Source organism: Dreissena polymorpha, chromosome 15 (assembly GCF_020536995.1).
Source record: "Dreissena polymorpha isolate Duluth1 chromosome 15, UMN_Dpol_1.0, whole genome shotgun sequence".
NCBI lineage: Eukaryota > Metazoa > Mollusca > Bivalvia > Myida > Dreissenidae > Dreissena > Dreissena polymorpha.
In genome coordinates, this window is record NC_068369.1 from 45,991,143 (window position 1) to 46,011,632 (window position 20,490).

The following is a 20,490-nucleotide window of genomic DNA, read 5'->3' on the forward strand; positions in this document are numbered from 1 at the left end:
CAGTCTGTCACAAACATTTTAGGTTCCGGGGGATATCAATTCAACATGCATGTTCATACATGTATTTTAAGCTTTGATTCATAAGTTGTTGCAAAGTGACTTGAAGGCATAATAGTTTCAATCTGTGTTACAAACTTCTTGTTTAAGAACTAAAACATAATTACCCTTCTTTTCTATATACTTGTTTTACACACTTTCAGCAGAAAAAGTAAACCCTTATTTAATATTTTAAGTCTATTTGTGCAGACTGAGGAGTTAGTAAGTATGACATTGTATGTGGATGTTGGCTTATCAAAGTGGTGACTTTTATCACACATAACTGACTTCTTCTATTCCTTAGCATAGTATTAGAACTCATTAAACCTTTTCCTAGTACATGAAATGACTAAAAACTTGGTAAGAGGTACTTTTAGAAGTAGGGATCAGTTTGTGCAGAAAGTAAATGCTTAGACAAAACAAAAATGGATTGACATTGCACTTTCGTAACGTTTTTTCGCACCTGCTTTAAACTGGATATCTTAATTTAAATGATTTATTTTGCAATTTATACTTAGAATTTATTTTCTGCACAAGGGAAAGAGTTGATGTATTTGAATAGATCAGAATCTTGCATCAAAGCAAGAGTTTTTAAAACATTATAATCACCTATCTTGAAGAATTTTCACAATATGTGTGCAGTGTTCTAACCTAGATTCTGTAAATCATTAATATTTTGGGAAAAAGAATATAACCCCATTATTGTCAGGGTTCTTGCTATTATTAAAAATGGAATATTTATCAGACGAACATTTTTAATGTTAGGGACCTTGAAGGTTACAATATTCCTTTTCTTAAGATTTTAAAACATTTAATAACTAGAAGCTCTGCATAGCTTATGTTTTCTGTCTATAGTACGCGGATAACTAAATGTGCTTTTGGTCTTTCTGTTGGTTTGTGGTGCTTTTATTTTCTATGTATATAGTCAATCAATTCTTTTTTTCTGTTGGTTTGTGGTGCTTTTATTATATATATATATATATATATATATATATATATATATATATATATATATATATATATATATATATATATATATATATATGTATATATGTTTATATATATATATATATATGTGTGTAATCAATAAACTCTCTGTTTAACATTTTCGTTTTAGTTATAGTAAGAATGTTACGTCAATGGGATTTAAATATGAATATTATTATCTTTATAACGCTTTACTAGTATAACTCGCCTCTTCCAAATCTGCTGAAGGGATATTGTAATGATCATAATTATATGCTAGGCAGTGAAATCCAAAAAATATCAATGAAATAAATCCTTATATTTCATGAATATAAACAACGTCTTAAAATGTGCGTGTTTATGATGTCATAGTGCAAACTCGCAAAATGCATTTTGTTGAAATAATGGTTCAAATTGTAAAACTGAATAAATTTATAATTAAAGCATATAATAGATAGAATATTTGATTACTGTCAGATATTCGGGTAAATCATGACCGGTAATGGAAATAATGTTGGCTCGTGCTACCCCCTGATGAAAGTAGGTATTATTTCCCTGAGCAGACCTCCTCTTTGTCAAAACCCATTTGCTACACACTTGATCCTCCATTCAAAACAAATACAAGACACCTTTTCTTTGCATAGTGATAGTTCTTTTCACAGTAATAATGAACCCACTAAAATAACTGTAATACTGTTGATATCACGTTAACTATATTAAGCTATAAAAGAGCTTACATAAGTGAAAATCTTGAGACTATCTTGAACAAGGACAAGTCCAAAATTAACATTTACCCTTGTATGTGCACTATGATGGGCTTTTTTGCTCCCTGATAAAATTGGGAAAACTAGAAGAGGTCAAGGTTCAAATTAGCAAATTCCTGAAAGAAACATTCCTTGTAATGTTATTCTTAAGGAGAAAGACTCAAGCACCACCTGTATTATATGACCTCTGTCTACTCGTTCAGTGTATGTGTGTTGTAAGCCTATGTAAAAGAGAGTGAATTGTAACCTTGTATCGATGTACTCACGCCCTTCTGGAACATGTGTTCCTTAACATTTTATTTTAAGATATTCTTTAAATTGCGGCCTTATAGTGTAAGCATCCTTAGTTTTTGTGATAATTTAGTACTTTTTGTTTCAGTTTCCTAACATGTTGAACACAAATTTGTTCATTAACTTCATAATAACTGCATTTCACATTTTTATCCGAATTAGCCTTTGTCCGAAACGCTTGAAGTGGAATTTTGTTATCTCTGTCTAACAACAATGCGATATAATTTACGAATTTAACATTATAAAAACATGTTTCTAGTTACTAGTATATGTTTCTTTTTGGGATATCTTGTACACTTACTGGAAACGTAGTATGATAAGTCTTGTACCGTTAATTTAAAGCGACATACTCTTACAGCTTAAGTTGTCAAGTATATTTGAATTAAGTATCTACAAATTGTGTACTTGAAGTTTCTATTTTATGCGTCGCCCAATAATGTTTAAAAACCCGCTGAGTCTAAGTCTGTGGCTGAACAGTATGATATGGGAATTTGTTCCAGGATCATAAACGTTTGACCATTAATTTCATTCTTCATATCAATATTATAAATTAAAGGATGAATATGAAAGTTAAATGTTATTTTGTTGCGTTTAGGCACACTTGACGTTGACGCTAAGAATGCACCAAAATCCTCGTCTTGGGAGCTCTTTGTACCAAAAATCTCTGCTCAACGAAAAGGTATTGTTTTATTTTAACTTCCTTAACATGCAATTAGGCTATGGGATCAGAATACATTTTTAACTTGGATGAGACAAATCTTGACGACTATCTAGAACAAGGACAAGTTCAAAATTAACTTAAACGTTAACCCTTGTATGTGCACTATGATAGGCTTTTTTTTGCTTCCTGATAACATTGTAAAAACTAGTAGAGGTCAAGGTTCATGGTAAAATCACCTGGTAGCAAATTCCTGTGGAAAGATTATCTTGTAATGTTATTCTTAAGGAGTAGGACTCAAGCCGCACTTTAATCATATGAACTCTGTTGAACTTCAGTGTTTGATATGGGATTTTGTGCCATGATCTTTAACCTTTAACCATTTATTTCACTCTTCATATCAACATTATAAGGATACATATGAAAGTTAAATGTCATTTTGTTGCTTTTAGGCACAAGTGAGGTTGACGCTAAGAACGCACGAAAATTGTCGTCTCGGGAGCTCTTTGTACCAACAATCTCTGCTCAACGAAAAGGTATCATCTTATTTAGATTAAGTTAAAATGTAAGAACTACCTTTAAATGCAGTTGACTTTGGTATCAGGATACATTTTTAACTTGGATGATTAAGCAGGATGGGATAATATATTAAAAAGTAAAGTCTATCATGAAATGTTAAATTCTATCGCTGTTTAATTTGGGACTTAGCCGATCATGGGATAGTGATCTTAGGCAAGACAAACTTCCTTTGGCTAATACCCATTTGCAACTTTTAGGATCATGAATAAGTGAACATTTGCTGAAATACAGTAAAACTGCGATAACTCGAGGAAGCACGGGACCGACATTAATGCTCAAGTAATCGCAGGTTTCGAGTAATCCATGGTATTATTTGTTTTCACTGTCTCGGTTGATAATGCTAACTTCTGACCACAAACGCTTTATTTACATGTAAGACGGTGCTAGAGAAAGAAAAGGCTTTGTAAAAACCGCTTAAGGTTACAGTATAATAATAAACAAAACAATTAAGATGATCGTAAATTCATTTAATTATATCAACATACACACAAAACATAAATATAATCAGAAAAATCTCATCAATATTCACTGTACATGCAGCATACCAAAAAATACAAAGGATTATTCTCGAGCGTGTGGAGAGAGAGAGAGACGAGAAGCGAGAGAGAGAGCGAGAAGCGGAGACGAGAGAGAGAGAGAGCGCGCGAGAGAGAGAAGAGCGAGAGGAGAGCGAGAGGCGCGCTCGCTCGCGCTAGATCGTATATAGAGCAAAAAAAGAAAGAGGAAGGAGAGCGAGAGAGAGAGAGCGAGAGAGAGCAGATCGAGACGATGAGCGAGGAGAGAGACGAGATGGCGAGGGACTGATCGGAAGCGCGAGAGAGTAGCGAGCGATTCTCATCTCTCTCTCTCTGTCTCGCGACTCTACTGATATCGCTCTCTCTCTCTATCTCTCTATCTCTCTACTCGCTCTCGCTCTCTCTCTCTCTCTCTCTCTCTTCTCTCTCTCTCTCTCTCTCTCTCTCTCTCTCTCTCTCTCTCTCTCTATGGAAGACAACCCTACCAAAGGCAGATCAGAAGTGGATATCAAAAGCCCTGTTCCGTTGGACCCGCTCAGGGGGGGTAGAACTGGTTCCAGAGCACCTTAACCAGCTATGGTGGCATCCTCCTCAGCCACTTACCTGGAGCGGACAGGTACTTTGCACGGCCCCTGTTGTTGTGGATGCCAAGAAAACAGTGAAAAGTCCAGCTCTATTGTCCACACCCAGGCTGTGATAAACAAGAACTCGCCTCTGCAGGCCTGTGACAACCTTGAGTGCATGAAATGCAGACGGCGTGTCCTCAGCTGGAGCCATGCCATTCTGTCACAGCTTGACATAGGGCACAGGGTGCAGTTTCCATGCATCATGACAGCCAAACATGCCTGTGACATGAGCATCGTCATACTGCTGAGAAATAGAGGATTTGGCAACAGCTGCAGTCAGATACGAAACAAGGTTGATGAACAACACCATGAGGCATGGCTGAGGCAAAATGCTCACTACCTGACCGATTGCGAAGGGTTCATCGATGCATCACAATCTGGTCTACTTGTGAATGTATTGATTGCTGATCCGCCAGAAAGAGCTCCTCTTCCCAGACATAGATGGTTCATGAATATTTACATTCAGGATGTATTTCAACGGCTGGATGAGATTAAAGCAAGCATAACCTCTGTGTCTGGAAGGATTCTGAAAATGGATTCAACCAAAAAAGTGGTCAAGAAGCTGGCTGGTCGTCCTGCCAAAACAGCTCTTTGGTGCACCAATGTTGGTAATGAGCATGGACAGATTCTCAACTCAGTCATGACCACTAGTGAAGGACATGGTCTCACCAAAATGTTGGTTAGAATAGTAAAACGCTACAAAAATGCAGATATCCCTCCTCCAGAAATCCTCTATCTTGATCGCGACTGCTGTGGTGCTTCTCCCTTACAAGACGTGTTGAAGCCGTCAGATTGGAAGCATACAGTAGTTCGGCTTGATATATGGCACTACATGAGAAGGATTGCCACTGGTTGTTCCACTGACTTCCAAGCCTTGTATTCCACGTTCGTGGGACTAATGAGCAATTGCATTTTTATTTGGTACGAAGAAGACTTCCAACGACTTCTTCAGTCCAAGAAGAATGAACTTGCTAAACAAGGCATACATTACCTCTCAGATGAGGATGTGGTCAAAACCCTAAGTCGGTATGAGCTAGCTCTGCACTGCCGTCGGAAAACCAGGGGGATTCCTGAGACTACAAGACTTTTCAGAGAGCTAATTCAATCCTTCAGTGGTGAAAAGGGTAGGGATACTCTTGGTGTACCCCTCATCAATAGCTCCCGTATGAAAAGCATCTGGGAAGCCCAAGAGCGCCACATAGCGTGCATTCAGGATCCCCCTGGAATATCCCTCTACACCAGGACTGGCTCTACCAAGAAGGGAGGCATTGATCTACCAAACTTCAGATGTGCTCGTGGATCAACGTCGTTGGAAAGTTTCCATTTGCACCTAAACCGGTTTATACCAGGTAATTCAAAATTTTAAATAAAAATAACGATTTTGTTGCAGATGTCTCTAGAAATCATTGTTATAAAAGGAGAAACTGCTCTTCTGGAGCAATTTCTCCGTTAATCACAATAATTTCTACCCTACTAAATCAATTTTTATGCCCCCCTTCGAAGAAGAGGGGGTATATTGCTTTGCTCATGTCGGTCTGTCGGTCGGTCTGTCGGTCCGTCCACCAGGTGGTTGTCAGAGATAACTCAAGAACGCTTGTGCCTAGGATCATGAAACTTCATAGGTACATTGATCATGACTAGCAGATGACCCCTTTTGATTTTGAGGTCACTAGGTCAAAGGTCAAGGTCATGGTGACTCGAAATAGTAAAATGGTTTTTTTGAATGATAATTTTAGAATGCATACGCGGCCAACAGGGCACACTCTGAACAATATTACTGAAGCAACTGGTCTGTAATCCTAAATCTATAATTATCAGTCCAAGTAAACATCATCCTTTTAGTAAAATACAGTGGATCAGTAAAAATGTTATCAGAATATGAGATATTTTGTATATTTTGTATATTAAATATTGTGTTAATGTTTAATTTTGTTGATTAATATAAATATAAGCAGGACAGGGGAGGTAATACACTACAGGGGAAACAGATGCAATAAGTTTAAATTTATTGTTACAGATTTGCCTCCCTTGTAATATATTTAAATTTTACCAAATGTAAGGCTAACTGCATTTTTGTAATGCATACTACTACTACTATACTACTACTACTACTACTACTACTACTACTACTGCTACTACTGCTGCTGCTGCTGCTGCTACTACTACTACTACTACTACTACTACTTCTACTTCTACTACTACTACTACTACGACTACTACTACTACTACTACTATACTACTACTACTACGACTACTACGACTACGGCTACTGCGACTACTACTACTACTACTACTACGACTACTACTACTACTACTACGACTACGGCTACTCTACTACGACGAGACTACGACTACTTGGACTACGACGACGATTACGACTACTACGACTACGACGACGACTCGACGACGGCGCGACGACTACGACGACTACTACGACGACTACTACTACTACTACTACTGCGACTACTACTACTACTACTACTACTACTACTTGTATTCTTTGCTACCACCACCACCACCGACGACGACGACGACGAGGACGACGACGACGACGACGACGACGACGACGACGACGACGATACGACGACGACGACTACTACGACTACGACTACGACTACTACTACACTACAACTACTGACTACTTCTACTACTACTCTACTACTTCTACTACTACTACTACTACGTCTACGACTACTACTACGACTACTACTACTACTATTTCTTCTGCTACCACCACCACCACCACCACCACCACTACCATTCACAGTGACAAAAAACGTATTCAGTGACAAAAAACGTATTCACACAATGGATGATACTACAACTTATAGCCCATATAGGGGGGCATGCATGTTTTACAAACAGCCCTTGTTTAATATTCTTTACAATTTGTCATCTGCAATCTCTTTCGATTTCTGACAGTCCAAAATGTGTCATTTGGAATAATTCCGAAAATAGTTATTACACTCCCAGTTTTATGCCCCTTCAAAGGTGGTAGGAGAAAGTTTTGGCGTTTGTCCGTCAAACAAACTTTTCAGGGCTGTAACTCATTAACTTTATCAGATTTTAACTTGAAACTTCTGAAGTGTATAGATATCAATAAGGAAAAGAGCATTGCTAAAAAACCACAAACCTTTTCTTCCTTAATTAAAGAGTTATTCAGATTATATTAATAATTTTAATATTATGATTACTTTTCAAAGGTTCCCTGGCAAGTGATGTCCTGTTCCAGGCCTATTTGCTAGATGGTCTCCACAGATGGAATAAAGATCGGGAACGAACAGCAACTGCCGCGACCTCGGATCATCCATCATACAGTGGTCTTCTCCAACATAAGACCAATACCTTGGCATTGAAGGTTTTGAAGAAGAAGATCATCCCATCATATACCGAGCCAAGAAAGTACACAGGTAAATTATTATTTACACGTGCAGCCAGCTTGTGTCTCCAAAGAACACAGACAAAGATAAGTAGAAAGGCTAAGTTGCAAACATGTTTTGATTAAATGATCAAGATGTACACTTAGTGGGATGTAACCCATAACCAAACAATAATAAGATTAAACCAGTTTCTTGTAGAGGACATTAGGCATAATTGTTGGAAAATGAGGGATTGCCCAATATGATCAATTTCTCCCTTTCCCACATCTATGTCTTCCCTACCAGATCAACAACTTCAAAATTTTGTCAAAATTGTAAACGTAATTGTAAATATAAAATTGGATTAAGTACATAACCATTTTCATATGAGCCACTCTCAGAGACAACATGTTAGATATCATTTGATAAACTATACTTTCCTTGTGACTTTATTTTGATAAAAAAGATATAGTGATCGCACTGTCTGTCTGTCTGAAATTCCATCACACTTTGTGTTTAGGTTTCGAAAAATGTGGAAAAAGGGGGCATATGTCATTCTATGGTGACAAGCCTTGTTTTGTTTAAAAACATTCATTTCATTGAAATAAGCAATGGAATAAAAAGTGATTTTAATTGATACTTAAGAAGGAACGGTGCTGAAATCACACATACATTTAAACACATTTTCTGTGAGACTTTACTATTAATGAATCAATTCTAAAGTGTTAAACTCTACAGGTGAAAAAATTGGCATCGAGTACCTGTACAAGCAAACTGGTGAACGTATGGAGGATTTCGTCAAGGCGATAGAGACCCTTGAGACAGTTCCAGACGAGGCAGACGATGAAAGCATTATCTTGGAGGAGGCGGTGGACTCATTTCAAGATGCAGATCAGATCGATGACCTCACCATCTCAACTGTTGGTTTGAAGGAGTCATCTGATGCTGTACTTGACATTAGTAGCCTTCCACAAGTACCGGTACATCCACTCCCTTCCAGTTCTACCAAACCAGCTGTTGAAGCAACTCTCCTGCCGATTCCCACACCAGAGGAATACGAGGGCAGACTGAATGGCGGAATGAAACTGGTGACAGCCAGACAACAGAGGTAATTTTGAGATATGCGTTGACTACTCTTTAATGGATTAGTTAATAATTTTGTATACATGTTTGAAAAGTTAAAGATACAATTTTTTGGAAAGCTGAGATTGTTCGTGATTGGCTAATTGTTCCTTTCCAAAAGATTAATTCTGCAAACTACAACATTAATGTTGAAAGTAACAACTTCATATCCAATTTTAAGGGTAATACATGGAAGAAAGCACTTTGTTAGATGTAACAATTACATTAAAAGGTCTAGAGCAAAGATTTTCTTGTATCATTTAAGACTTTTGAATAATGGAAAAATTAGGAAGCACCTGTATCCTGTCATATTTCTGACACTGTTTTTCAGATTTCTTTGACATTTTCATTTTATAAACTTTGTTTCTTTTTGTAGCAGTATATTGAGCCATCTCCTACACCTGTAAGAGAGTTGTCAACTGCATCTCTGAAAGATGATTCCATTGATGAATCAGAGAGTGAGGTAAGTTTTTGGCTAAATTGGATTTTTTGTTAATGATTGTTTTGTTTAATTAATGTGATGCAGTGGTCAACTTCTTTTTTTATTGGAATTAAGCTGTCCTGGATTCCATCCTCTTGTGAAAGTTATTTGTTGTGTGACTTAATGCAATATACTTTGCAATTGTATATTTTGTTTATCCAATAAGCATGAATAACTAGTTTAGTGTACACCTTCTAATTTACATCAACAGTGAAACAAGTTCTTACAAGTTTAACTAATCACTCTCGATTCTGCTTTCTTGATTATTTGCCAGTACTCGTGCATTGAAAGTGGATTAATGAAAGGTTGTTAAGTTGTCTTCGCTCATCATATGATTCGAACCGTCTTAGTAGACTAAGGTAACCCTAGGTATGCCTCATTCTGATATTTCTTAATAGAGTTTAGGATTAGGCAGTACATATTGAATAGTCTTGACAATACTTCTGAATAAGCCTGAAACAATAACACATGATTCAACAATTGATTCACATATCTTATGGATTTATTGATTTTACGCAGGAATCGGTGGGGCTTAACAACATTCCAGGGTATGGCAAAGTTCAGGAGCTAGCGGCATGTTTGGTTATTCTCCGAAAGAACACCTAGCTCACTAATCAAGAAGCCGATCGTCTTATACAACTCTGGAACAACCTGATTGATTACGACAAAAGACCAACTTCCTTCCCTGAGAGATTTTCCAAGGAAGCCAGGGGACGGTACAAGGCCAAGAAATCCATTCCCAATGTTGTACCAGGAGTTGAAAGTACAGAAAGGTAATAATCTATATGTTCATGACTGTGATGTTTGTGGTGGTTAATGGCCATGTACATTTACCTTAAAGTCTATCATTATTTGATTGTTTGCCTTCATCTTTTAAACAGTTACAAAACTGACAATGATGGTCATGTGTGTGTGGGGGGGGGTTGATATTAACTCATATGTCATATTTTCATATTTCTCATAGAAAATGGGTGAGGCTAATTTAGTTGTATATTTTTTGTTCACAATATTTCAAAAGAAGTATCATTGAAAGCCTTTGATATGATAAAACTAGAATGCTTATTACTTTAAGCAATGAATAAGATGGCAATAAAACAACAACAAACTAAATAGGACAGAAGAGATCTTATTATATAGAAGGCTTTAGCAGAATCTGGTAGATATAATCCATGTTATAATCCATTACTCCTTATTTGCAAATTTGAATGTGTCAGGAACATGAAACAAGTTATTCCCCACTGTGACAAAAGAATACATTGTTGTAAAAACGCAAGTTCTGAACGTCAAATTTTTTTTTTCTAAATTCCATAATGATGATTTCAGTTCTTCTAATTAATTCAAGTCTGCTGATTAAGACCAATCAAATTATTGTATAATATACAAATAATATGGAGTAATTGGTAAAATTCATTGTTTCTTGTACTTATTTAACATGTGCTATTTTAGGTGCATGCGTGGTAGACCTGATTCAGTACCTGCAAGCTGGCCAAATGCCAACAGGTATACAGAGGCCATTATCATCCAATTGCTGTCTGTCGTGATGTATGAAGAGATCTTAGCAGTCAAAAACTGCCTCCTCTGAAACAAAACATAGAAAATGTTTCATCTGAAGCTATATATTTGATATATATTAGCAAACAAAATTACTTTTTGTATGTTGCATGATTCATTTTAGTTTTAAAAATGTGACAAATGTGAATTAACTCTAAAATGAGCACATTCTCTTTTTTTTAATGATTTCATTTAATGATCTTCAGTAAATATTCAGATTCATAGCTAGTATATGTCAAACCTTAGTAGCATTAAGTCTACTTGGTATTATCTGCAGCAGAAGGTCAGGGGGTTATAGAATAAGTGTTGTCTGCTCGTCATTACATCATCCCCTGTATCTCCATAACCAAGCATCAGAACTCAACAAAATTGTATATAAGTGTTTTCTACCAATATGCGCAGAGATATTTTTTTATTCGATTCATTGTGTCTGACTGGTGGCCATTTTGTCTTTTAATTTGTCATTTCTGAAATTCCCCATCATCACCTTCATCTCCCTTACCTAGAAAATGAACATGCTCATCCGAGATAAAGCTCTCAGGCGAGGGATATCAATTCAATGAATTTATTTGTTTTTCGTATACTGATTTCTCAATAAATAATCAAAAGCCTATGACATGATTATCGTCTGGTAATTTCTCAATAAAGCACTATAAATGAGCACCCGCTCTCATGGGTTCATATATTAAATAATTGTTTATGAAGTCTTAAATTATCTGCAGCTGTAGTTTAATCTAAATATCATCAAGATCTATAACTCTGATGTTCTTTCAGGTATACCAAACGTGCCAAAGACCTTAACAAACTTGTTGTTACCAAGGGCGTGAGGTTTGTCAAGCCATCAGAAACAACCAAACAAACAAACAAAAACAAACACGTCTTAATGCCGAGCTAAGCCTTTATTTGTCAGTCAGCATTCCGCTGAAACATGACTGGCATGTATGTGCCCCGACCCGGGATCGAACCCGAGACCTCTGGATTTCAGCAAGCGCCTTATCCACTGAGCTATGGAGGAACCACTGTGGGCATTCCGGCTGCGGTTGAAAAACCAGCTGAACTTTCAACAGGGACAGCTGTACCTCGCGTATTCCCATGTCCAACAAATACTGCTGGATTGGCAAAATTTAAAGGGCAGAGAAAGAGGCCCAATCAGCAGACTAAAACAGTGACAGCAGAGGTAAAATATACCAGTATCAAAGCTGAGTCATCAAATATGACTGTTATTGCTCCTAAGCAGCCGTCTCAGGTAGTAACATCTGAAGTTGTAACCGGAGAGGATATGAAGGACACTATATCAAACAATACTGGTCCTTCACATATTGCTCCTTGGCAAACGGTGACATTTCCTGGTACGGTGACATTTCCTGGTACCTCAAACATCCCCTACTCAACTCAACGCTACAGGAAGCGAAAGCTCGACATGGAAAAGGAAGGGATTTTGAAAAGAAAATATGAAAGGAAGAAAGTTCCTGTTTGTAAACAGTGTGGCCATGAACGTATTCCGCCTGATCATGTCCAGTACTTCATGAATTGGTTTTGTAAGGCTTCTGCCACACAGTCATTTGAGGACTGGAAATCGGAAATAATGAAAAAGGGTTATGGAAGAAAACCAAAACCAACATGAAACTTCATAGGTGTATAACTATCAATGAGGACAAGTGCCATGCACAAGAACCATTACTCTACACTTTCTTAAATAATAGTTATTGCCTTTAGCTGTTTTTTTATGATGTACGTTTTCAGGGCTATATCTCAGATACCATAAAAGATTTCAACATGAAACTCCATGGATGTATAGATATAAATGGGGAAAAGTGGCATGCTCAAGAACCATAACCCTACACTTTCTTAAAAAACAGTTATAGCACTTTGTTGTTTTTATATGATGTAACTTTTCAGGGCTTAATCTCAGACATATACACGATTTCAACATGAAACTTCATGGGTGCTTTCATATATCAATAAGGATAAGTGCCATGAACAATAACCACAACTCTTCACTTTCTTAAATAAGAGATTGCGCATTTTTTTGTATGATGTAAATTTTCAGGACTATATCTCAGATAGGATACATTGTTTCAACATGAAACTTCGTGGATGCTTACATATATCATTTAAGATTAGTGTTATGACCAAAAAAGCATAACTCATCACTTAAATAAGCGTAATTGCCCTTTGTTTTTTGTATGATGTAATTTTTCAGGGCTATATATCAGATACTATACAAGATTTTAACATGAAACTTCATGAATTTATTGCCCTTTGCTTATTTTAGTTCTTATAGACATAGTGTATTTGAGCATAAATATCATACTTATATTGACAGTGTATTTGTGCGTTTATCATCTACTGTCTGAGACAGTGCTTTTGAGTGTTAATATCATCTACTACTGCAAGTGACTGTATTTGTGTGTTTATCACCTGCTGCCAGTGACCGTGCTTTTGAGTGTTAATATCATTTACTGCCAGAGACGGTGCTTTTGAGTGTTAATATCATCTTCTGCCAGAGTCGGTGCTTACGAGTGTTAATATCATCTACTGCCAGAGACGGTGCTTTTGAGTGTTCATATCATCTACTGCCAGAGTCAGTGCTTACGAGTGTTAATATCATCTACTGCCAGAGATGGTGCTTTTGAGTGTTAATATCATCTACTGCCAGAGACGGTGCTTTTGAGTGTTAATATCATCTACTGCCAGAGACGGTGCTTTTGAGTGTTAATATCATCTTCTGCCAGAGTCGGTGCTTACGAGTGTTAATATCATCTTCTGCCAGAGACGGTGCTTTTGAGTGTTAATATCATCTACTGCCAGAGACAGTGCTTTTGAGTGTTAATATCATCTTCTGCCAGAGTCGGTGCTTACGAGTGTTAATATCATCTACTGCCAGAGACGGTGCTTTTGAGTGTTAATATCATCTACTGCCAGAGACAGTGCTTTTGAGTGTAAATATCATCTTCTGCCAGAGACAGTGCTTTTGAGTGTTAATATTATCTTCTGCCAGAGACGGTGCTTTTGAGTGTTAATATCATCTACTGCCAGAGACGGTGCTTTTGAGTGTTAATATTATCTACTGCCAGAGACAGTGCTTTTGAGTGTTAATATCATCTACTGCCAGAGACAGTGCTTTTGAGTGTTAATATCATCTTCTGCCAGAGACGGTGCTTTTGAGTGTTAATATCATCTACTGCCTGAGACAGTGCTTTTGAGTGTTAATATCATCTTCTGCCAGAGACGGTGCTTTTGAGAGTAAATATCATCTTCTGCCAGAGACAGTGCTTTTGAGTGTTAATATCATCTACTGCCAGAGACAGTGCTTTTGAGTGTTAATATCATCTTCTGCCAGAGACGGTGCTTTTGAGTGTTAATATCATCTACTGCCTGAGACGGTGCTTTTGAGTGTTAATATCATCTTCTGCCAGAGAGGGTGCTTTTGAGAGTAAATATCATCTACTGTCAGAGACACTGCTTTTGAGAGTTAATATCATCTACTGTCAGACGGTGCTTTTGAGTGTTAATATCATCTACTGTCAGAGACGGTGCTTTTGAGTGTTAATATCATCTACTGCCAGAGACGGTGCTTTTGAGTGTTAATATCATCTGCTGTCAGAGACAGTGCTTTTGAGAGTTAATATCATCAACTGCCAGACACGGTGCTTTTGAGTGTAAATGTCGTCTACTGCCAGAGACGGTGCTTTTGAGTGTTAATATCATCTGCTGCCAGAGACGGTGCTTTTGAGTGTTAATATCATCTACTGCCAGAGACGGTGCTTTTGAGTGTTAATATCATCTACTGTCAGAGACGGTGCTTTTGAGTGTTAATATCATCTACTGTCAGAGACGGTGCTTTTGAGTGTTATTATCATTTACTGACAGAGACAGTGTATTATATATATCATCTGCTGATAGAGACAGTATATTTGAGAGTGCTTTGTGAACTATTTCAACAGTGATATTTAGATTGCAATCTATTACAACAAACCTGCTTATGAAACACCCTGACGGAGACTGGAAGTGTTTTGTGACCAATTACTGGTAAAGTAACTTGAGTTTTGGATTTAGTTCACATAAAGACGCTGATATATATAATAAGGGGACAGGTGTTGTGTGCCTGGACATTTTAAGATAATTGCATTAACACTGGAAATTCATTGCTGCAGTCTTTAGTCCAACACCAAACCCCAACTTCCATGGTGCAACTGGTAGCATGTTCACTGTAAATGTGAAAGATCCAGGTTCAAATCCTGGTGGAAGTCATAGTTTGTGAGGATTATAATGCTGTCAGAGAATTTCACTTGTTCATAATCATATCTTGTTATTGTTAACCTTGTGAGTCAAAAGTCATAAAATATTATAACATTTCACATAATATTGTTTACAAAACAAAAAACTAAGTCATAATGTAGATATTTTCTTGATTATATATGGAAATCTGGAATAGATCAAATTAAGAATAAACAAATAAAGAATAGCCATTTAAATTCCCCGCCAAAATTCAGCCTTTTCAATTGTGGTAGCTCATTATGGGCTCACGAGTCATGGCCTTGGCGCATGAGGTGTCCGCCCAGCGAACGGGAGTTGGTGGGTTCGATTCCTACTCGAGGAGAGATTTTATAATCGTAGACATTCCTTTCCAGAAACGGTTCGACAGTTTCCATATAGTAATAATCGAAAGAAGAATTATTTTTTTATAATTTTATAATTGATTAAAAAATATATTTAAATAATATATTTAAAAATACTGCGTTTGCAACCTTAATACAACGTTGCAGCAACGTTTGGAAAAAAACGTCAGGAAAACTTTTAAATACACCATTGTGACAACTAAACTCAGAGGTGTCAATTTTCAGGATTATTCCTGAATTCAGGATTTAAGCCCTCAAGGAAAACTTTTGATATTGATATAAATCCAAGGATTGTTTTGGTTATTTTAAGCATTCTTGTCACAAAATGTCACTCTTAAACACAAATTATTGACCTTTGGCATATTGTTTACAAAGGAAACATAATTTAATGAATCATTAAAACTCTTTTGACTCTGGTCCCCAAATTCTAGGATGATTTTCAGGATTTTAGATTTCGGTAAATTGACACCCCTGTTAACTGCAACGTTTGAATGTAACCAAAATACAACGTTGCAGCAGCATTGGGTGCCCACTGGGTTAATTTACCCACATAACTGATAAATATATTTTTCTGTTTTATCACCAATGCAAACTAATGTGCCCTAGTTCTTACTTTATATGACATGAGCAACCGAAAGTGCAGGTAAACAAAACCATTCATTTAAATCATTCGCATTATTTATTAATCACGCAGGTTGCAATGCCTTTATAGAGATTTGATGAAAACCATGAACTTCAAAGGATTTACATCGCATTGATTTCTAATAAGGTTTATCTCAATCAGGTTGCCCAGAGCCGGATATTCCTGCGAACGGGCGCGTGAGCACAACAAACGGCCTGGGGTTGGAACAAGCAATTTACTACTCCTGCATACAAGGAATAGAACTTGTTGGGCTAACCAAGCGGATGTGTGAGGCCGCTAGCACGTGGAGCGGCACGGAACCCACGTGCATCATACGTACGTATTCAGGGATCTTCGTCTGCGTATTTATGTGCCGCTGAATAAAAAAACTTTCCAGATAGAAAATATAGAAGGTAGCCTTTTTGGTTTTGTAAAATAATTGATAATATTTATAAGGTGAATTAAAAATACCAAAAAAAACGATTATTTAACATGAGATATTGTTCAAAAACGTTCAGAGATTAAAATACATGTACCCTTTCAAACTAAAACAGTCACACATTCCCTATAAATATATTTTTAAAACTGTCCATATGGTGAAATTGTGTGTTGATTAAATTCCCCTATCGCCTGACCATATCAATTATTAAAAAAGGTTTTGCAAAAGGCCACTGGCTTTCATTAAACTGAGGCGGATGAACGTTAAGAAGATACAATATATGCCTCTGAATACTCAAATAAGTTCGCCTACTCGGACACTATAGTAAGTCATACACGTGCAAAATGCCAGGTTTATGAGGCAAGGTGGTCATGTCGGACTTCATGAGGTTTCCATGACGACTTTTTTAAGCGAGAACAACTACGCCCTTGTCGGCTAGCCCTTTATCGGGAGTTAAGCGGCGTGTGTAGTCGAATCATTTGAGTCGCGTTTTTGGTAAACTGGGCTTAATGCATTTGCGTAAAGTGTCATCCTAGATAAGCCTTGCAGTCCCCGCAGGTTTATCAGGAACGACACTTCCTTTCAATAATCAACGATGTTAGCAGCACCGTCACACGCTGACAAAGATTGTGGAACACTTGATGTAAATTGTAATCTGGAACGAGTTCACATTGTGAAATATGTTTCATGTGAAATGTTAATTTTTACTTTTTATTATAGTTTTTAAATAATTAATTATGACTAATATTTAAGCAATTGCCATCGAAATTAATAAAGCGCTCCCGCACAGAGTTAGTAAGTTAGGTGTTTTCGTCATAAATATTTTGAAGTCTATTTTAAAACTACTGACCGGTCGATATGTTCTTCATTGCCTCTAAAATCCTTAACAGTCACATACTGTATTAGAGTGACCATTCCCCACAAAAGTTTGTTAACCCGTTGTAGGATCGAAACCGCGGTGTGAACACTTTAGAATAAATTAAAAATCGCTTTAGAATAGTTACCTTGTACCAGAACTTGTTCATTGTGTCAATTAGAATTTCACTCAAGGCTGTGACTCTAGTGGGTGGAGGATTGTCAGTGTAATATAATAAAGTAAGATATACATAACCAAACAATAATTTGTATAATAAATGCGGTTGAATCAGTTCGCATTTTAAATATTCCGATATAAAACAAACAAAAAAAAACGTCAAAAACAAAACTTAATGGAGATTTTGCATTGCGTTTTTTCTTGACTGATCATATGCGTTAATCAACTTTACGTGTGACTTACTTTCAATGGCGGCGACCTAGGTTACTGCAATGCAGCCGGTGCGCATAAGATATGTATGGCTTTTTCTTGAATTGGGGGAAAGGTCTGTTCTTCCATATCGATACAACTGGGAAAGGAAAGACATTTTGCAACGTAAACTTGAAACGCATGAAAATTTACATGTTTTATAAACATTCCGTTGGAGAAATTGTTCTATATAAGGCCATTATTAAAAAGACAATCACTCATTTCTATTCCCTCGCTTCGCGTGATGCTATTTCAGCCGTGTTTCCGGACATACTCCTGGCTTTCGGCTCCATTCTGATTCTACTGGTCATCGTGGACGTGTTCGTAGTGGGCGTCTGTGTCTACTACAGATACTGCAGAAATAAGGTACGGTGCTCATGCGTTAGGTTTGAACCTATTTAACCAGGCTTAATGAATGTGCATAAAGTGTCGTCCCAGATTAGTATGTTTGTGCATTCCGCATAGGCTATTCAGGGATGACCCTTTTCCGCTTCAACTTGATTGTCTTTAATGAGCGGATTAATCTAAACAAATACTCAATAAAGACGGAATGTTTCGTCCCTGATTAGCCTGTGCAGACTGTTTTACTGTGGACACTTTACGTACATTAACATCCGCTTTCCCAAAGGAATGATTATTTGTTTAGCTGGATTTCATCGAATCCCTAAGGCTTATTAAACCGATTTCAAGACTGCTTACATTATGGAAACGTTGCTTGGTGTTTTAAGAACACTCCCACAATATGGATTGAACCAGTGACCTCCCGGTCGGTATTGGGACACCATATCCACTAAGCCGCGTCGACCAGAAGTTTCTTTAACGCCTCATATCCTACGCATACGCTAAAGTCATGATAAATATCAGTTTTTGATATTAAATGTATTTGAATTATGTACCTTTTACCATGGTTCTTGTGTTATTGTTTGCCAGTCAGGATCATCTGAGCGTGTAAACATAATATGATAGCTGAGATAAATACTGAAATGACACCGATTTTTCAAATGGGCGTTAAATTGTACCGGGCGTATTGTCTGTATCAAAGTTTATGCACGGGTTTGAATTCGCCGAGAATTTGTTAATAGGCTATTCTGCCCGTACCTATATCATTCATCGTACATTGTTTTAAACAAATTACCACAAATGACTAACATTAAGGAGACGGCATGTCGCGTGGAAACTCAAACGTCAGGGTCACATTGAAGATCAAATGTCAAATTTGGACATACAATAACTTGTCCGGACGGTCACTTTGTGTCTCATTATGAAATTTTACGTTTCAGTACAACATTCTTTTATGTAAGGAAACACTTGTGATTCGTATCTAGTTGGTCGTGTGTCAAAATTCCATATATTTGCTAATCACATATGTTCGCTAATTATGTCTTTACTTTTCGCTTTCGCTTTAAGACATATTCTAGGCGAATGCATAATATCATAGTATTTATACTAAAACTCGGTCTCTATAAACGTGCGCATTGGTGTTTAATCATGCTTAATTTTGCTAGGTATTTTTATATCATTGGTGTATATTTAAATTGCACTGTTTATATGCTGCTCTTATCGGTTTTCTCTTGTTATGGTTGTATGTGTTGTATGGTGCCTGTACGTGTGTACGCGCGTGCGTGCGTGCGTGTGTATTATTGAATTAATGAACTAAAATCATTATCATTGACTTTATTATGCCATTGACCTAACAACTATTTATATATATACTCTAGTTATGTTACTAATCTTTGTAAATAATCTAATGAATGTATTGAGTTGCTTCATTTTGATCTCTTGTATGTGAATTTACTTTATTGTATTTAATTATTTATAATCTGTATTATATGTTAAGCTCTTCATGAATGGAGGAAAATAAAAGTCTATATATCTATCTATTTACCACAAAAGTCAAGCTACCACTTAGATGTCAAAGGTAAAATTATACCACAAAAAAGCAAGTCCAGAGTGTAACTTCGTCATTCAGCGTGCAATTGTAAAATAATCTAAGAGAAAAGTCCACCTTGAGAAGTTGGTGTGTCGAATATAATATCCGTCTCTTAATCTCAACATCAAGATCAAACTTAAAGGTCCAAGGTTACAATATTGAATTAAACAGCATTGCCGGAGTTTAACTCCGCGATGCATAATGCATCTTAAAAATAATTTTCCAAAAATGTTTACCATTTTGAGAAGGTGTGTCCCCCTTATGGCAAATGTAAAGGTCGCACTATAGGCCAAAAGGTCAGACATGCGCATGTTACAGCTTTTTAAATAATTACATGCATGTTTAACAGTAGGTTCGACATGTTGCCGACACGCATTAAGTGATAATTGTGTTACTGATTAAATAACTTTGCGTTTGTTTTATCACTATGTATGATATGAATGATTATTTTTCACAAAAAACTGTCATTCTTAAGTAATGCCACACGACACATATAATGCATGTAATTAATGGTTGTTGTGCAGGACTAAAGACAGATTAGCAAGCGAAATAGAACAAACAAACATTGTATAATATTTGACTATTCAGTATTTTACAGCCCGAGACACCGGCGCCGATTCCGTCGAAATCAAAGCCACCTTTCCCGG